The 16,357-nt window shown below is 31.6% G+C and overlaps 1 protein-coding gene across 2 annotated transcripts in view; it reads left to right on the top strand.

Annotated features, from left to right (window-relative positions):
• Window positions 1-360: 360 nt before the first annotated feature.
• The window catches only part of CDH19 (cadherin 19), a 94,396-nt gene continuing 78,399 nt past the window's right edge, over window positions 361-16,357 (top strand). The window contains exon 1 of one of the 2 annotated variants that reach the window (XM_077886541.1): window positions 361-549. The gene's annotated coding sequence lies outside the window, so the exon portion shown is untranslated. The remainder of the gene's footprint in view (window positions 550-16,357) is intronic. The other variant, XM_077886525.1, reaches the window with a different exon arrangement.

Genomic DNA, 16,357 nt, shown 5'->3' on the forward strand with positions numbered 1-16,357 from the left:
TAGATGCAGAGTGGAAAAGCTCTTCTCTTTTTTAGTAACTTTTGTGCCTGTTTTAAATGATCATTTGTTTCATCAGCTAATCCCCAAGTAGAGGGCATGTCCTTTTCACTTGTAGGATTCTCTTACAGAAGTTGAATTCCCTCCTTATCACCTCAAGCCAATAAGCACTTTATTTTCCTTTTGCTTGTTGTTAGGGAAAAGGAGAAAAAAAAAAAAAAAAGCCACTCATACCACTTGCTGGAGCTCTCTGCATTTTAATCCCAGCCTATGAACGGACATCAGAGTGCCCTTATGATATTTTGCACAAAAGGCTCAGTGTTCATGGCTGTACTCAGAGGACCCAAAATAGCATTCTGTAAGCAGTGACATACTGGTGGTCTGGTACTAAAAGTGCAAGCCTCTGTAACTCAGAGCAGTGTGACACATGTCAGCTTTGATGAGGAGTCTGTGAGGCAAAATAAGAACCCTCTCTACTACTCTTCCTCATGTGTTTATCATGAATTTTGAATTTCAATTTTTGCAGAACTCCTAGAACTTGAAGATACACAGGTAAGAACGGGATAATTAGGTCTATTTAAATATATAAATTACCTCAATGAATATAGGGCCAAAAAGTTCTTGAGAAGCACTTTGTTAGTTTGTGCTTATAAGGGAAAAAAATTCTAAAAAATTTTAACTCACAATGTGTATATTAAACTATCTCTAAAACAAATATTTGTGAGAAAAACTTGCCATATCTACAATTCAGATTGAAGAAAATAAAAGTTGCTCGTATCCAGAATATTTAAACACTAAATTTCTTGAGAAGGATGTATCACTACTGTTTCTTTTTTTTCTCTAGGATTTTGATTTTTGACTTACTGTGTATTTATCTCTGTACTATCGGCTGCTCTGAACAATAAAGTCACCTTAAAAATATGTGAAAAATATAAATATTTTTAATGCAATTAATTATTTACTTCTTGGGAAATAATATTCAATGTGGGGCTTTCTGCATATCTGAAGAAAGTTAAATGTTCTTTGAAGGACAATCGATTCTCAAAGTTGATATAATTATTTTATTTTCTTCCTCTTTGTCAGTTGTTTTGACTATCAAACATTTTATTGAATTTAGAAAAGTCGGAAAGCAAAAGAGCTTAAGTAATTAAGAATATAATAATAATAATAATAATAGTAAACCTTTGAGCATCTTATCAATATAGACAAATACATATTCAAACATGTTCACATATTAATTTGCAATGAATTATATCCATCACATGTATTAAAAAGGTTAATTCATCAGACACACAAAATATGAAAGACACAAAAGTGTAAATAAGGAAATGCAAATTGTGAAAGATATTTAATATTGTTTCAGTTTTAATTTATTACAAGTAAGTTTAATAGGATTACTAATTTTAATAAAATATTCCATGTAAATTTGCCAAAAGGATTTAGTAAATCTGTAACTACCATATAAAAAAACACATGAAGGTAGCAAAAAATATTTCTAAGTAGAATGGCAAATGTTTTCTTTATATAAATTCATATTTTAGATCTAGGAATTCATTTTTGAACTAATATATCTATAGAGAAGACATCGTTTATGTAAAATATTTACAAATGTAGTAATATATTTTTATTTTGGATAAATTTGCAATATCAAGTAATGTGGTAATATACATATAATTTCCTTTATTCCAAATTCTAAATACTTTAGATGTTTAAGTATCACACATTATAATTTTTAATTTGAAAGTATTGAAATTTTAATATAATGTGGACATTTCTGTTTACCAATTGTGTAACCAATAAGCATATTCCCAAAAAAGAATAAACATTACAAAAGGAAAAATCTAAAATTATTCAATTTTTACAAAATAATCATTTTATGAGATCTAGAAATCACCTCTAGATGACTTATTCTACTTAAATGTGTTTTCTGCTTTACCCAGGTTTTTTTTTTTTAAGATTATATTTATTCATGAAAGATGCAAGAGAGAGGTAGAGACATAGGCAGAGGGAGAAGTAGGCTCCCTGTGGGGAGCCTGTGTGGGACTTGATCCCAGAACTCTGGGGTCACATCCTAAGCCGAAAGCAGACGCTCAACCACTGAGCTACCCTTACTGAGGTTTTATAACAATGACTGAAATGTCTTATATTATTATGTAAATTATATCTGTATTTTCAGTTCTCAATTTTAGTAATTCTTTATTTGTGCCCCAATAAAATATTGAAATATTTATACTTATACTTTTATGCTTAAACCCACTTTCTCTCTACCTTTCTCTCTCTCTCTGTTTCTATTTCACACACAAACTGTAGAAGTGTTAAAGAATATGTTATCTATTTATATGTTTTGTTTTGGTTTGTTTTCCCCTTTGGAATCTTTATAATGTGCTTTTCCCTGGGAACTTTTTAAAAAATTAGTTCAATTAAAGTATCATAAAGTAAGATGCTTGAGAATGATTTGCACAAATGCTTCCCATTCATTCTTAAGAAATCAGACCCATCCTCCAGGAATTTGCCATAATCAAGATATGTATAATTTGATGAAAGATAACAGATAAGTAAATATAAATTGATATTGAGGGACACCTGGGTGGCTTAGTGGTTGAGTGTCTGCCTTCGGCTCAGGTCATGATCCCAGGGTCCTGGGATTGAGTCTTGCATCAGGCTCCCCGCAGGGAGCCTGCATCCCTCTCTGCCTATGTCTCTGCCACTCTCTCTTCATCTCTCATGAATAAATAAAATCTTTAAAAAAACCTAATATTGAATTTTTTGACACACATGCTCTTAACACGAACCCTTTAAATATTATTATATTCAAAGTGTTACAGAGTGGTATTTAACATGTTATTGAGTAGTAATATAATAGAAATATATGTATCACATGATTTAATAGGATATATTGGTCTTTTCATATACCTTTCTTTCAATTGGGATTTATTGCTACTGAGAACCATGATCATAAATATGAGAAAATGGAACTTTTATATTTTGTGGTCATGACAATTCCCTCTGATATTTATGATCTTCCAATACCTGTATCTTTGCTTTGGCATAACAGATTGAGGATGAAAAATAAACAAACATGAAACTTAATAACCCCACATGAATCCTTCCTTTCTAGCATTGATTTTGACAGCTCTCGGATTTGAGAAATGAGTGACTTTTGCTAAAGTGACCAGAAAGATGTTTGACACTTTTTAAAAAACCTATGCCATTAGTTTTCAACTCTCATCACCACTCACTAGAAAAAATCCACCTAAAATGCTCTAAAACTACCTTTTTATAACTTACAACAAATCAGTTTCCTTTTGAAATGATGCATTCCATCTTGAAAATTCTGATATGATCCAGTAAGAGCATTCATGTCTCACTTTAAAAACCACTTTAGAATTAGTAAAGCAGAAATGTTTTTGTCAGAAATTCATTGCACTACTCAATAAAAGACATTCAGAATCATCAAAGAATGTTTTAAAATTAAAGGAAAACATATAGTAGTCAGAGATTTTGCTTTGACATACCTAGTCAGGTTTGAAATGTTAGTATTGGACAATGACGTATCAACATACAGGATCAGCATATCCACGTTTTATTTGTTCATTCTAAGAACTTACATGATAAATGAACTTTGTAAATTTGTAGGGTAGTATATTAAAGTGGGAATAATTTTGGCAATCAATTATGGCTTAAAATAACCTAGGTAATTTTCTCTATGTGCAAAATTTAGAAATGTCATTTCTGTGGAAATGAACAAATTATACATAAATCATAGAAAAGAAAAATGCCACCATTTTTTCTGTCTTTAAATTGTACTATAGCTACATTGTTTCCAAAAGTTTCAAAAGTTTGCCACTTATTTTATTTTTTTCGTCTCTAGCAGAGACTTTTTAAATCTCTAGTGAAGATTCTATGACATTTTTTTGATAAACAGAGAATTCTACTAAATGCAGAGAGAAACATAAAATGTAACTAGAACATTAAAAAGATAAAGAGAACAGGATATAGATGCATCTTTCTAAAAACTTTTTAATGGTATTGCAGTTTGTTATTGAAGTACTTCTTGATAATGCTTGAAAGTGCTTTTGAATTGTAAAGCAAAATATAACCTATTATTTACCATAATACTGGTGAAAAATAAAGAGGCCATAGCACCACTTTTCAGGTGGATATAAGTCTCCTAAATAAGGCTGTTGCCTTTGTGTCTATATAAGACATTGGTGTTTCTTTGGTATTTCCTCTCTTTTATCCAATGTCTGTAGAGTATACCAATTCTATAGGCCTATCAGGATTTGACTCAAAATGATTGGTTAGTAATAAATGAGCATGTATGATAATACAATATTACTCAGCCATCAAAAAGAATGAAATCTTGCTATTTTCAATGACATGGGTAGAACCAGAGTGTATGATGCTAAACAAAGTCAGTCAGAGAAAGACAAATACCATATGATTTCACTCACATGTGGAATTTAAGAAACAAAAGAGATGAATGTAGAGGAAGGTGGGTAGAAAAGAAAAAGAGAGGGAGGCAAACCTTAAGAGACTCTCACTAACAGAACAAACTGAGTGGTAAATGGAGAGAGGTGGGTGGAGGATGGACTAGATGGGTGATGGGTATTAAGGAGGGACTTGTGATGAGCCCTGGGTGTTGTATGTAAATGATGAATCACTGAATTCTACTCCTACTCCTTAAAACAAACAAACAAACAAAACAGTTGTGCCAAATTTTTGACCCAGTAAGCCTCTTTTCTGGAACTTTATCATATTTAAATAATCTAAAAGTACATAAAGAAGAATATCTGGAACAAAAATAATTATAAATGATTGAGTAACATAACATGCTCTATATCTTAATAAAATAACATATAGCCATTAAAAATACCTTCTTAAAGGCTGTTAAAAATGGGTAAATGTGTTTGCATGCACAGATATATGTGTGAGTATTTGTTTATGGACAGATTTCAAATATATATATATAAATTTGATTTTTTTATAATATAATAATTTTAAGACCACACTAATTATTTGTTAAAACTCCATACCATTTTATTATTTCTTGTCCCTCATATTCTTATTTTTAATTTTTTAACATTTTTATTTTAATTACATTTAGTTAACATTTAGTGTTATATTAATTTCAGGTATATAATATAATAATTTAACACTTCCATAAATGCTAATCACAAGTGCATTCCTTAATCCCCATCACCTATTTAACCCATCTCCACACACACCTCTTCTTTGTAACCATCAATTTATTCTCTATAGTTAAGAATCTGTTTCTTGCTTTGCCTCTCTCTCTCTCTTTTTCTCTTTGTTAGTTTGTTTTCTTTCTTAACAAAACCACATATGAGTGAAATCAAATGTTACTTGTCTTTCTTTGAGTTATTTCACTCAGCCTAATATTCTCTAGCTCCATCCACATTGTTGCAAATGGCAAGATTTCATTCTTTTTTTATGGCTCAGTAATATTTGTGTGTTTGTGTGTGTGTGTGTGTGTATCACATCCTCTTTATCCATTCATCAGTCGATGGACACGTGGCTATTTGCATCATTTGGTTATTGTAAATAATGCTGCTATAAACATTGGGAAGCATACATCCCCTTGAATTAGTATTTTTAATTCTTTGAGTAAATACTTACTGGGCAGTTGTTGGATTGTAGGGTAGTTCTATTTTTAATTTTTTGAGGAACCTCCACACTGTTTTCCAGAGTGGCTGTACCAGTTAGTATTCCCACAACAGTGCAAGAGGGTTCCCCTTTCTCCACATCCTCGTCAACACCTGTTGTTTCTTCTGTTGTATGACATTTTATGTAGTATATGATACATATATAAAGTTACTTATATAAAATTTAAATTTAAACTATTTTAAAGATATGGAGCAATGTTGTCATTGTATGAGTATGTGTATTAAACCAATGTTAAAAACATGCAGCTCTTAAATCATAAATATTATTTCTATGAAATTATGTGACTTTGTATTATCATTGAGCATTTGAATTATAGGGAAATAGAAACAAACAATGCACTTTTAACACTGTATATATGTGAGCTAAGTACCCAAATTTTAGTAAATTATTAATTAGCTGCTTTCTACATATTAAGAAACAAAATGATGTTAGGGTTGCAGGATTAAAAAATATAATGAGGGATTATTTCATGTAAGAACATCATCTCTTCACAGAACGTGTTAACTCCTTCTACACATTAAAGGGAGTGACTCATAGTCCACATAATATAAGTTTCAGGGAAAAAAAGACATCTTGTCAGTCAAAAGTCAATTCATTCATTCATCAGATTATACTGAATGCTTTTGCATTTATCTGAAAGGAAACTTGTCTATCTTCTCTGGAATCAATTACAAAGGAATAAAAAATTTAAAGAATCTATTTCAACATGCTTTTTAAATCCATTCATATCTCAAATTAATTATATTCATGCTGATTTTTCTTCCTGAAATGTATATGTATTTTAAACCCATCCCATCTCTTGGAGATACACTTTTTTCTAGATTTACATATGTATCTCTTCTAAATTTTCCTATATACATTTTATTTAGAATTAAAGTGATATACCCAATCTCTTATTTTGGGAATTAGGGAGTAGGGGTTTATCTACTCTGTAAGCATGACATTCATGTTAAAGGGATGTAAAAAAAAATCTCCCTCTTGAGATGTTTCCAATATTATATTTACTAAAGTACATTACTTGGCCATTCTTTTTACACAGCTAATAGCATACAATCATAAAATGATATCCTCAGAATGTAAAATAGTTGATCAAATATTCTACTAAACTAGTCCATCTGGTTTGAAATTTTGTCTTCAAATTGTATTCTTATGACCATAAAGTCTAAATAAACTCAACAAGATTAACTTTAAAAATGTGAACTCGTCAAAAATAATTGTAGTCTACTAAGTTATTTTAACTTACATTCCGAAAGCAAAAACATAAAACAAATGATATAGATTTTTTTAAGATTTATTTATTCATGAAGGACACAGGTAAAGAGGCAGAGACATAGGCAGAGGGAGAAGCAGGATCTCCATGGGGGGGCTTGATGAGGGACCGGATCCCCAGGATCCTGGGATCACGCCCTGAGCCAAGGGCAGATGCACAACCACTGAACCACCCAGGCATCCCTAGAATTTTTTATTTGTATGTTTTATATAAAGAAACTAAGAAAGCATTGAGTTTTTTATTATACAATTTGAAACTCAATTCCTTTTTCACAGAGGTGTTTGTGCAAAAATATTTTGTTCCAAAATAATTATATATTTTCATTTATTTTTTAAAACCTGTCCTTTGAAACATACAATCCATATTATGATCCAAAATTTATTATAATTCTACTCCAAACTTTTTGTGGATAACTATTGAAATACTAAATTAAACTCCTTACCAATTCATTTTTTTTCAGTTTTGAAATTGATTTGAGTATCATCCTAACACATGAAACAATCTAAGAGATTAAAAATGTGAAATTTCTTGAATTTATTCTTTTAATTTTCAAGTCAGTGAAGTGTAAGGAAATGATTATATTATTGCTATTGATTCATCACAATGAACAGAATTTATATACTTTGGTGCTTGGTCTATTTTTTTCTTTGCAACATCTTTGCTTATTGCTCATTTGTCCAACAAACAGAGTCTCAAAAACTGCATTTCTATCTTAAAACATTTTTCCTTAAATCCAAACTGCCCAGTGAAGAGATCTCTGCTTTTCCTCTGTTAAAATTTACTTTGAATGACTCATCTATTTTTCGAACTCATCAGTTCTAGGCTCTAATCACTCTTCAACCCACTCTCTTCTGCTTTAATCCCTCCTAAAACTTCTCTTTAGCTATTCAGCAAGATGTACTACTTTTTGTTTGTTTTCTTTTTAATTGACAAATAGTATAAAAAAAACAAATCTGGGCACTTAGGGTGCATGTTAGTTTTGGTTATAGGTAAATTACTTAACAATATTGGTATGGCCTTTTTTCAAGACAAGTTAAGAACGATAGCTATTTTCATGTGCATTTGTTAACATTGATTTTTTTAAAAATTAGATACACTCATTATGGAACTCTCCTTTCCCGATACCATGAGTGTTGTCAACGACTAAATCTTTCTACCATACAATTCTCATTGTCATAATTCTGTCTAGTCTCTTTAAACATTTGAGTATGTCAAAAATTAAATAGCTTCAACTATTAGTTTATATTTTTATGTGATAAATAATACATTGGTAGACAACATTTTGCACCAAATTTTCTAAATTCCAATTTATTTCCTTAGTATAAAATTTCAGACATGAATTCAGTAGATAAAATGGTGTGAGAACTTTAATGCTCCTGAAACATATTTTCTAATTTAAAAATATCATTTAGTTTATCTTGCTGGTATGGGAAACAATTCATGAGAAGAAGTCATGGATTAAGAACTTGGAGGTTATAGGAAGTGAGTGCATATATTTGCGAGACTAAGAGGTAGAATTGACCATAGATAAAGCTTGAATATGTACAGAAGGTAAAATAAAGAGAATGTTGAAAGGGGATTCCTTATTCAAGTGTCAGTTTTTGAGTGGATACTGGTTTCATTCAGTGAGAGAAAAAAACATAATGATGAACAGGAATGAGCAATAAAAGATAATGGTTTATTTTTGGGGTATGGACTTTGAAATGCCTCTTGGAAAGTAGGTCTATAATTAAAGAAAGAGATAAATATGAACTGTTGAGACTCTTTTGCGATATTTTAGCATATAGAGATTAATTGTAGACATAAAATCCGCAGATATTATCACACATATAGAATGGGCAAAGTATTCTGAAGAATGGAACTCTAGTATTTAAGGAAGAGAACAATAAGATGAAATAGAGATTCTTGAGGTGAAAGAGGAATTGAAAGAGTGTAGAGCTTTCCAAGCCAAAAAAGAGAGAAGTTTTAAAAAGGGAGTGCAGTTATGATGAAGGTAACAGTGTGCTATGCCACTATAAAGTTGATTTCAGAAAGGAAAGAAAAGATTTTATTGAATTTTGTTAAAGAAATAAAGGGGAGCCCTCTTGACCTGGATGGATGAGTGAATTTTAGTACTGGGGGGAAAAGCCAGGTTGCATTTTCCATAAATTGGATGAGAAAATGTGGAGAGAGTGAATGGATGTTTATTCTGTAATAATATTTCCTTTCCATATCTTTGAGTTTTTTTATGTTGTGCCTTTTGAATTAGTCCTCTAGTAATCATTTTTATCATATTTTTTTCTACCTATGCCTTCTTTCTTCTATTAAGATTTTTCTTCAAAGTTACCTTTCAAAATTTCCTCCTATACACACCTTTAAAAAGTAGCCAGGAATTACAATTCCTGTTCTCTAAATACTCTTTCAAGCTATAATTCTTTCATTGAGGAAGTATCTTTTATTTATCTAAGGAACTTTTGGTTTTCTTTCTTTTTTCCTTTATTTCTTTATATTTGTTGTTGTTGTTGTTGTTGTTCTCAACCTGGCATTTGTTTCTGCTTATTTTCAGTTATATTTTTATGCTTTGTATTTGACTTGGACTTTTTCTTTCAACTGGAGTCTTTCCCCAAAAGGAACCATAATAAGTAACGTGAAAATTGTTGGGAAGTCTTATTGTATGAGTGGGGAATAGAGACTGAATACTTTCAGACTTCATAGATATTTTTCTGGCAATGACCAAGGTGATTGATTTAAGGATCCTCAAATATCATTACAGTTTTTGTCTTGAAGCTATATATTTCTCTATTCAATGAAGTTGAAAGGTAGACAGGTAGGTAGAGAGAACTTCAAGTTATAAGATGATAGAAATTAACTTTTCTATATTTAGATGTGACAATGGACTTATAATGGTTTTATCCTTCTGATATCTCTGAAGTGTCTTAGGTCCTGTGACTTATTATGCACATTTCTACTCCTGTCTCCTACCAGATCCTGGCATTTCACATAATAGAAACTGTACACATTAGCCTTGGGTGTATTAACCTGAAATCATTTGTAATCGTTAGGAAATGTTTCCCATTCCCAATTGCTTTGAGTCAGAAAGAGCTTTATCCTGAATGATTTAAGCATAATGCATATTGACAGTTATTCCTTTGATTTTTTATTCTTGTAACAGTGAGGACTTACTAGTGATTCTCTTCTGCACTTTAGGAGGTGATGAATTAGAATTTTCCAAAGAAATTTGAGATTAGAAATATTTAAATAAATGCCATGTTTTTATGATATAATAATAACTACCTTTATTGAACATTTAATATGCTCCACATCCAGCTTGTTATTTTTGTGTGATTTATCACAGCATACCTAGAAGTTAGGTATGTTATCTCATTTTGCAGTTGGAGAAACTCAATCTGAGAATGTTTAAGTACTTTGACTAGTGCCATGCCGCTATAATATTATAAAGACACAAATCTTTACATTTTATGCAGATTCTCCTTAATGCTAATCGTTAATTTAATATTAAATGAAGATTTAACTAAGTAAAATAATTAAGAAAAAGAACCAGATAAAAATTATACTGTTCATTTGATTTAATTCCTATCCTCAATATGTATTACTTATAAGAACCATCTATTGCAGGTATAATGCAACAACCAGAACGTTACTACCATAAGATCAGGGCATAAAGTAAAAGTCTGTCCAAGAACCCATGCAAATTGTTCTCTTGAAGAGAGAGAAAAACAAGTTAAGGTGGGAGATATGAAATTAAGTAATCAAAATGGCTATGTTATGCTCCTGCACTTTGCGAAGCAGTCTCCAGATAGGTGACTCCCTCATATAGTGTCCTATAGGTAACATAGAGTGTGCCCAGGACCATCAACTGAGCTGTGGCAAAATATGAAAAATTCTATTTATGTTGATATTTTACCTTATACTCTTGTATTTCGATTTTGAGTATGTTTTTATGAAATATCTTTATGGTGGTAAAAGTTGTAGATGTAAATGATTAGCATATAAATACATATTACAACATTGAAGTTCATCCTAAGCATTTTTTCCATATGAGAATAAATATGAAAATTTGGAAACCCTGGCCAGCATCTACCCATATATTTCTTTTCCAAAATGGTATCCATATTCTAGAAAATGGTTCCTGCAAAGTTAAGGGTACCAGCTCTGGAGGAAGTAAACTGCTTGGGTTTAACTCCAGCCTGGCAGATTCTTACATGACTAAGCAAATCGAGTTAACTTCTATTTGCTCACTCTCTGCATTTATCAAAAATAATGGAACATATACCATAGAAGTATTGTAAGATGAATCAGTTAAAAATGGCATACTCTTTGTAAAGTAATAATCAAGAAAAAAGCTCCCAATACATGTTAGACAAGATGATGATGATGATGATGGCTGGTGGTGGTGTTATCCTTGGACTACTTGCCTGGAATCACTTTGGAGCTCATTATGATCACCTAAATGGTGAATAAGAATCTGTGGAGTATGGAATCTACATTTTATTTGGTTTTCAGTTAATTCTAATGTGAATAAAGTAAGTAAATCATTTCTCAGAAATTGAGGGACTGAATCAACCAAGTTATTATTTATTCTTATTTAAATAACAAAGAATTCTCCATATGCATAATAAAAATTTTAAGTAGAAAAATGTAATCATGTCTAGCACAAAATAATAGTTTTGTCATGTTTGCTCATGTTTTAAAATAATAATTATTACTATAATGTTTGCATGGTAGCTAAAATGCTTTAATATTTTAATCAGTTCATATGAATCAGGTACTGTGTCATACATTTTTAAATTTTGCATTGATTCCACACACACACAAAATCGAGTGTATGACTTTAAAATTTTTCCATTCACTAAGATTTAGGTCTTTAAAAAGTCATGTTTATATTATGCATTTTTCAATACAAAATTATATTTTCCACATCATTTGGCAGTGGTGCTTACTAAGTATTGCTTTTGACGGTAGAATACATTTATTGCTATTAGAGTTATAAAGAATATGTACTGAAAACAATTGATAATTGGAGAAAGGAACATTTAGATGACATATTTGACGCGGTATTATGTAGCTACTAATACAACATCAGCAAAAAATGTCAAATACGGTGCAACTGTGTCTTTATTTACTGTAGTAAGCAGTAGCTAAAAAGATTTTTAACAATTGAAAAACAAAATAAGATATGCAAAATGGAAATTGAAGACCAAATAAATAATTTTATAATAAATTCTCAAGATGGTAAAATGCATTGTTGCTAAGAAGAAAATATTTTTTTCTTGTTTCTATGGTGATATATAAATTCAATTTGCCAGATATCACTTATGTGATGAGAATAATTAACTGATAGGATTTCATGTTTATCCAAACAATGTTTTGGGAGGAAATGCTTCATTTTACTGTGATTGTGGAAATTTGCATTCTACGTACATGGTAACTGGTGATTTTGTCAAACTGCCTTGATCTATTTCTGGATCAAGAAATCTCCAAAAGAGGAGTGTCTGGGTGGCTCAGTCAGCTGAGCATCTGACTCTAGATTTTGGCTCAGCTCATGATCTCAAAGTTGTAGGATTGAGCTCTTCATCAGGCTGCTTATGATTTTCTCTCTCTCTCCATCTGCCACTCCCCCCACTCTCATTCTCTCCGAGATAAATAAATAAATCTTTTAAAAAAAGAAAGAAATCGTGAAAGTGTACCTTATTCATCATTCTTTGAAATTTTTACTTTCCTAATTTTTTTTAGTTAATTTTAATTTTGAAAATCATTACTTATTGGTTCTATACTATCTGAAAGCTGTGACTTCATTCGAATTAAACTGATAATAAAAGAAATGTGATATACATATTATATTCTAATTGGTCAATCAGTGGTCCATCTGCATGAATTATAATTTAGTCTTCAACCTGTATAGAAATCACATATACACACAGGCACACACCAATGTGCGTAAGTCTTGAAATAAATGAATTGTTTTACTTATTTAGACAAATTTTTCGTTTGTGTAATGCAACTTTGATTACTTCTAGTCATAAAAATTAAAAATGAATCAGATTCAACAATTATAAAGATAAAATCTACTTGGGATCATCTAAAACTAAATCTACTCTCATAAAGCATACTACAGTGACCCAAGTCATGACAATTTCTCAATTCAATTTATGTAGATATAAGATCCTAAGGTCTAAAAAGATGCTGTCGGAAATAAACAGAATAGTTTTGCATATGATATTAACTGGAAATCATCATATGCTTTATAGTCTATATTATGTAGCTTATAATTTATATTCTGTGTAACATATTTATACTATCTACAACATATATTATAGAAAATACATAATATATGAATTATACTTTATATATTAAGTTTTTATTATGTATTATATACATAGAGAGCAGTGTGTATACACTAGGAATGCAAGAATGTCTCAATATTATTGAATCTATTCACTCCATTCTGTACCTTATCAGACCAAATGAAAAGAAAGACACCTTGTGGTAATCTCAATTCATAATCTCAATTAAAAAAAAAAACATAAAACAAAAACTATTTTCTTCATTTTAAAAAATATTTATTTATTTATTTGAGAGAGAGAGAGAACATGTAAGTGGGAGAAGGGGCCAGAGGGAGAGAGAGAATCCCTGAGCAGACTCCTTTGCTGAGCATGGAGCTTAACATGGGGCTGGATCCGAGGACCCTGAGATCATGACCTGAGTTGAAATCAAGAGTGTGACACTTTAACCAACTGAGCCACCCAGACACCCTAACAAAAACTTATTAAAAACTAGGAATAAAAAATAACTTATTTGGCTTAGTAAAGTATATGACAAAGCTCACAATATCCCACTTAATGTTTACTAAAAGCCTTTCTATGTGAAAATTGGGAAAAAAGTGAAATTTTTGAAATTTTTGCATGTATGTATGTATGCATGTGATGAACTTTTAAATTATTGATAATTATTTATTACTTGGTGTTGTGAGATTAGAGAGTCCTTGGTTATCTCCCACTGGATCCCTGTGCCCTTGACTTTCTTTTTTTAAGATTTTATTTATTTATTCATGAAAGACACAGAGAGAGATTGAGAGAGAGAGAGAGAGAGGGAGGGAAGGAGAGAAACAGGCAGAGGGAGAACCAGGCTCTATGCAGGGAGCCCGACGCGGGACCTGATCCTGGGTCTCCAGGATCACACCCCAGGCCAAAGACAGGTGCCAAACCACTGAGCCACCCAGGGATCCCCTGCCCTTGACTTTTCAAAGTTTCTTCTGACATACAACTCAAGCATATGCTTATAGGCTCTGAGTTTAAAATTGGAAATAGAAATCTACAGGACTGAACATACAAGTGTCCACCCATAATAATTCAACTAATCTTTCCTGAATTAAATAAGCTGAATTGAATCTATCAGTCAGATAATTATTAGGAGATTACGATTTAACAGTTGGGTTAGTGGGCAGGAGAAGGAAGAAATATAATTACTAGTACTATTGGAGATTTAGGTCTATCTATGCTTTAGTCTTTAGACTATCAACATTAAAATGTAACAACTGGCCAATATATGAATCACAAGGAAAAATTAAACTCAGTAATGAAATATTTTAAGTATTTGCTTTAAAACTCTTGAGGAGGGAACCTATGTGGCTCGGTGGGTTGTGTCTAACTCTTGATTTCAGCTCAGGTCATGATCTCTGGATTGTGAGGTCAAGCCGAGTCGGACTTTGTGCTCAATAGGGAGTCTGCTTCTCTCTCTTCCTCTCCTTCTCCCTCTACTCCTCCCCTGCTCATGCTTGCACTCTCTCTCTCTCTCTCTAAAATAAATAAATAAAATCTTAAAAAAATATAAATAAATAAAATTAATCAGAAAATGGTCAATAAATTTAGTACCTAAAACTATGGAGCAAATATCCTAGGAAAATCAAGACAGTGTTGAACTAGAAGGAAGAATTATGCAGGCCATGGAGATTTGTACCTTATTTACCCTTAAAATGTTACCTTGGAAATGGCTTAACTTGGGCAGCTGTCTGGAATAATGTTTTTGAAATTAATATGGAAATGTACTTGTCCCTGAGCACATCATATTTCTCCTCAACTCTGACCCTATTCAACTTCTTATATTCTTTCAGGTTAGGTATTTTTGCCTCTTTTATTACTCTGACAAGACTTTATTCCAGCTATTATCTGTAGCTGGCCTTTGTGAGTCCTTTTTTCTCATTAGTTTATATAAGCTCACTTTGATCTTTCTTCTCTTCTTAAATGGAGGTTAATAATTAGTTTCTCACTGAATTACAAAGAAAATCAACAAGAGAAAACATGAAGTACCTATGAGGGCTCCAGGAATATAGTTGGGGGTTTTATTAGGTTACTAGGCTATGTAGCCAAGTAACTACCCAGTTTTCAGTAACTTCACACCACAAATATTTAATGAGAGTTATGGGGGTACAATATTCAGTTCCACACAATTGCCAGTGCCTTAAGCTTTGAGTCTCTACTGTCTCATAGCTACAGCATCTGATTGCCAAAAGAAGGTAGGGATAAAGACAAGGCCTTTCACTGCTTCAGTTCTGAAGTGATAACCATCACTTTTACTTATAAATGGTGAAGAAGCTAATCACATAACCCTGCCAAATTGTGGGAAAGGTATTGGTAAACAATAGTATGTCTCCTACAGTGTTCAAAAATTGTTACTTCTTTTTATTACTCTCTTATGTCTCCTCCATGCCATTTCAGTTTACTAATCTTCCAGAAAATAGGTATGCATTAAGAAATCCTAAAGAATTAAAGGTAAACTTTTCTTAGAGAGCAACAGGATGTAAGGGAAGATACCATGATAACAATGACAATTCTGAGTATGGAATCACCAAGTGCCCACTTAGAATCTTCACCTATAAGTTTTGCCAATAGATACCTCAGTATTTCTAAACCTACCTTTGACATTCCCTACACAGACAATGTCTCTCGAAATTCAGCTGGCCATCAAGTTTTGTCAATGTTGTTTCCATGTTATTTATTGATTCTTTTACTTGCGTTATCTCTTTCTATGGGCCATGATTAGTCCGAGTGCTGGGACACATCAACACCCATAAGTGAGTGATAAACAGCCTGGGCCCAAGGCAGTAGACCCAGGGAAGCAAAATTTCAATGTTTAGAATTGCAAATGTTTTTAGCACTGATGAGAAGATTAAAAATATTTAATTAAAAGCTAACATAATATTAAATGATTAAAGTAAAAATATATATCTGTATAAAATTAAATATAAAGATAGGCATGAATGTGGGAATTAACATAATAGGCAAGACATATTTCCCAAGATATTTCAACTGAAGCAGTTCAACGACCTGTCATTTTCCAGCATTAATATACTTGCTTTTGTTAAGTAGGTAGACAAGGTTTTTTTTTTTTTTTTAAAGATTTTTTTTA

The sequence above is a fragment of the Canis aureus genome, chromosome 1 (assembly GCF_053574225.1).
Source record: "Canis aureus isolate CA01 chromosome 1, VMU_Caureus_v.1.0, whole genome shotgun sequence".
Classification (NCBI taxonomy): domain Eukaryota; kingdom Metazoa; phylum Chordata; class Mammalia; order Carnivora; family Canidae; genus Canis; species Canis aureus.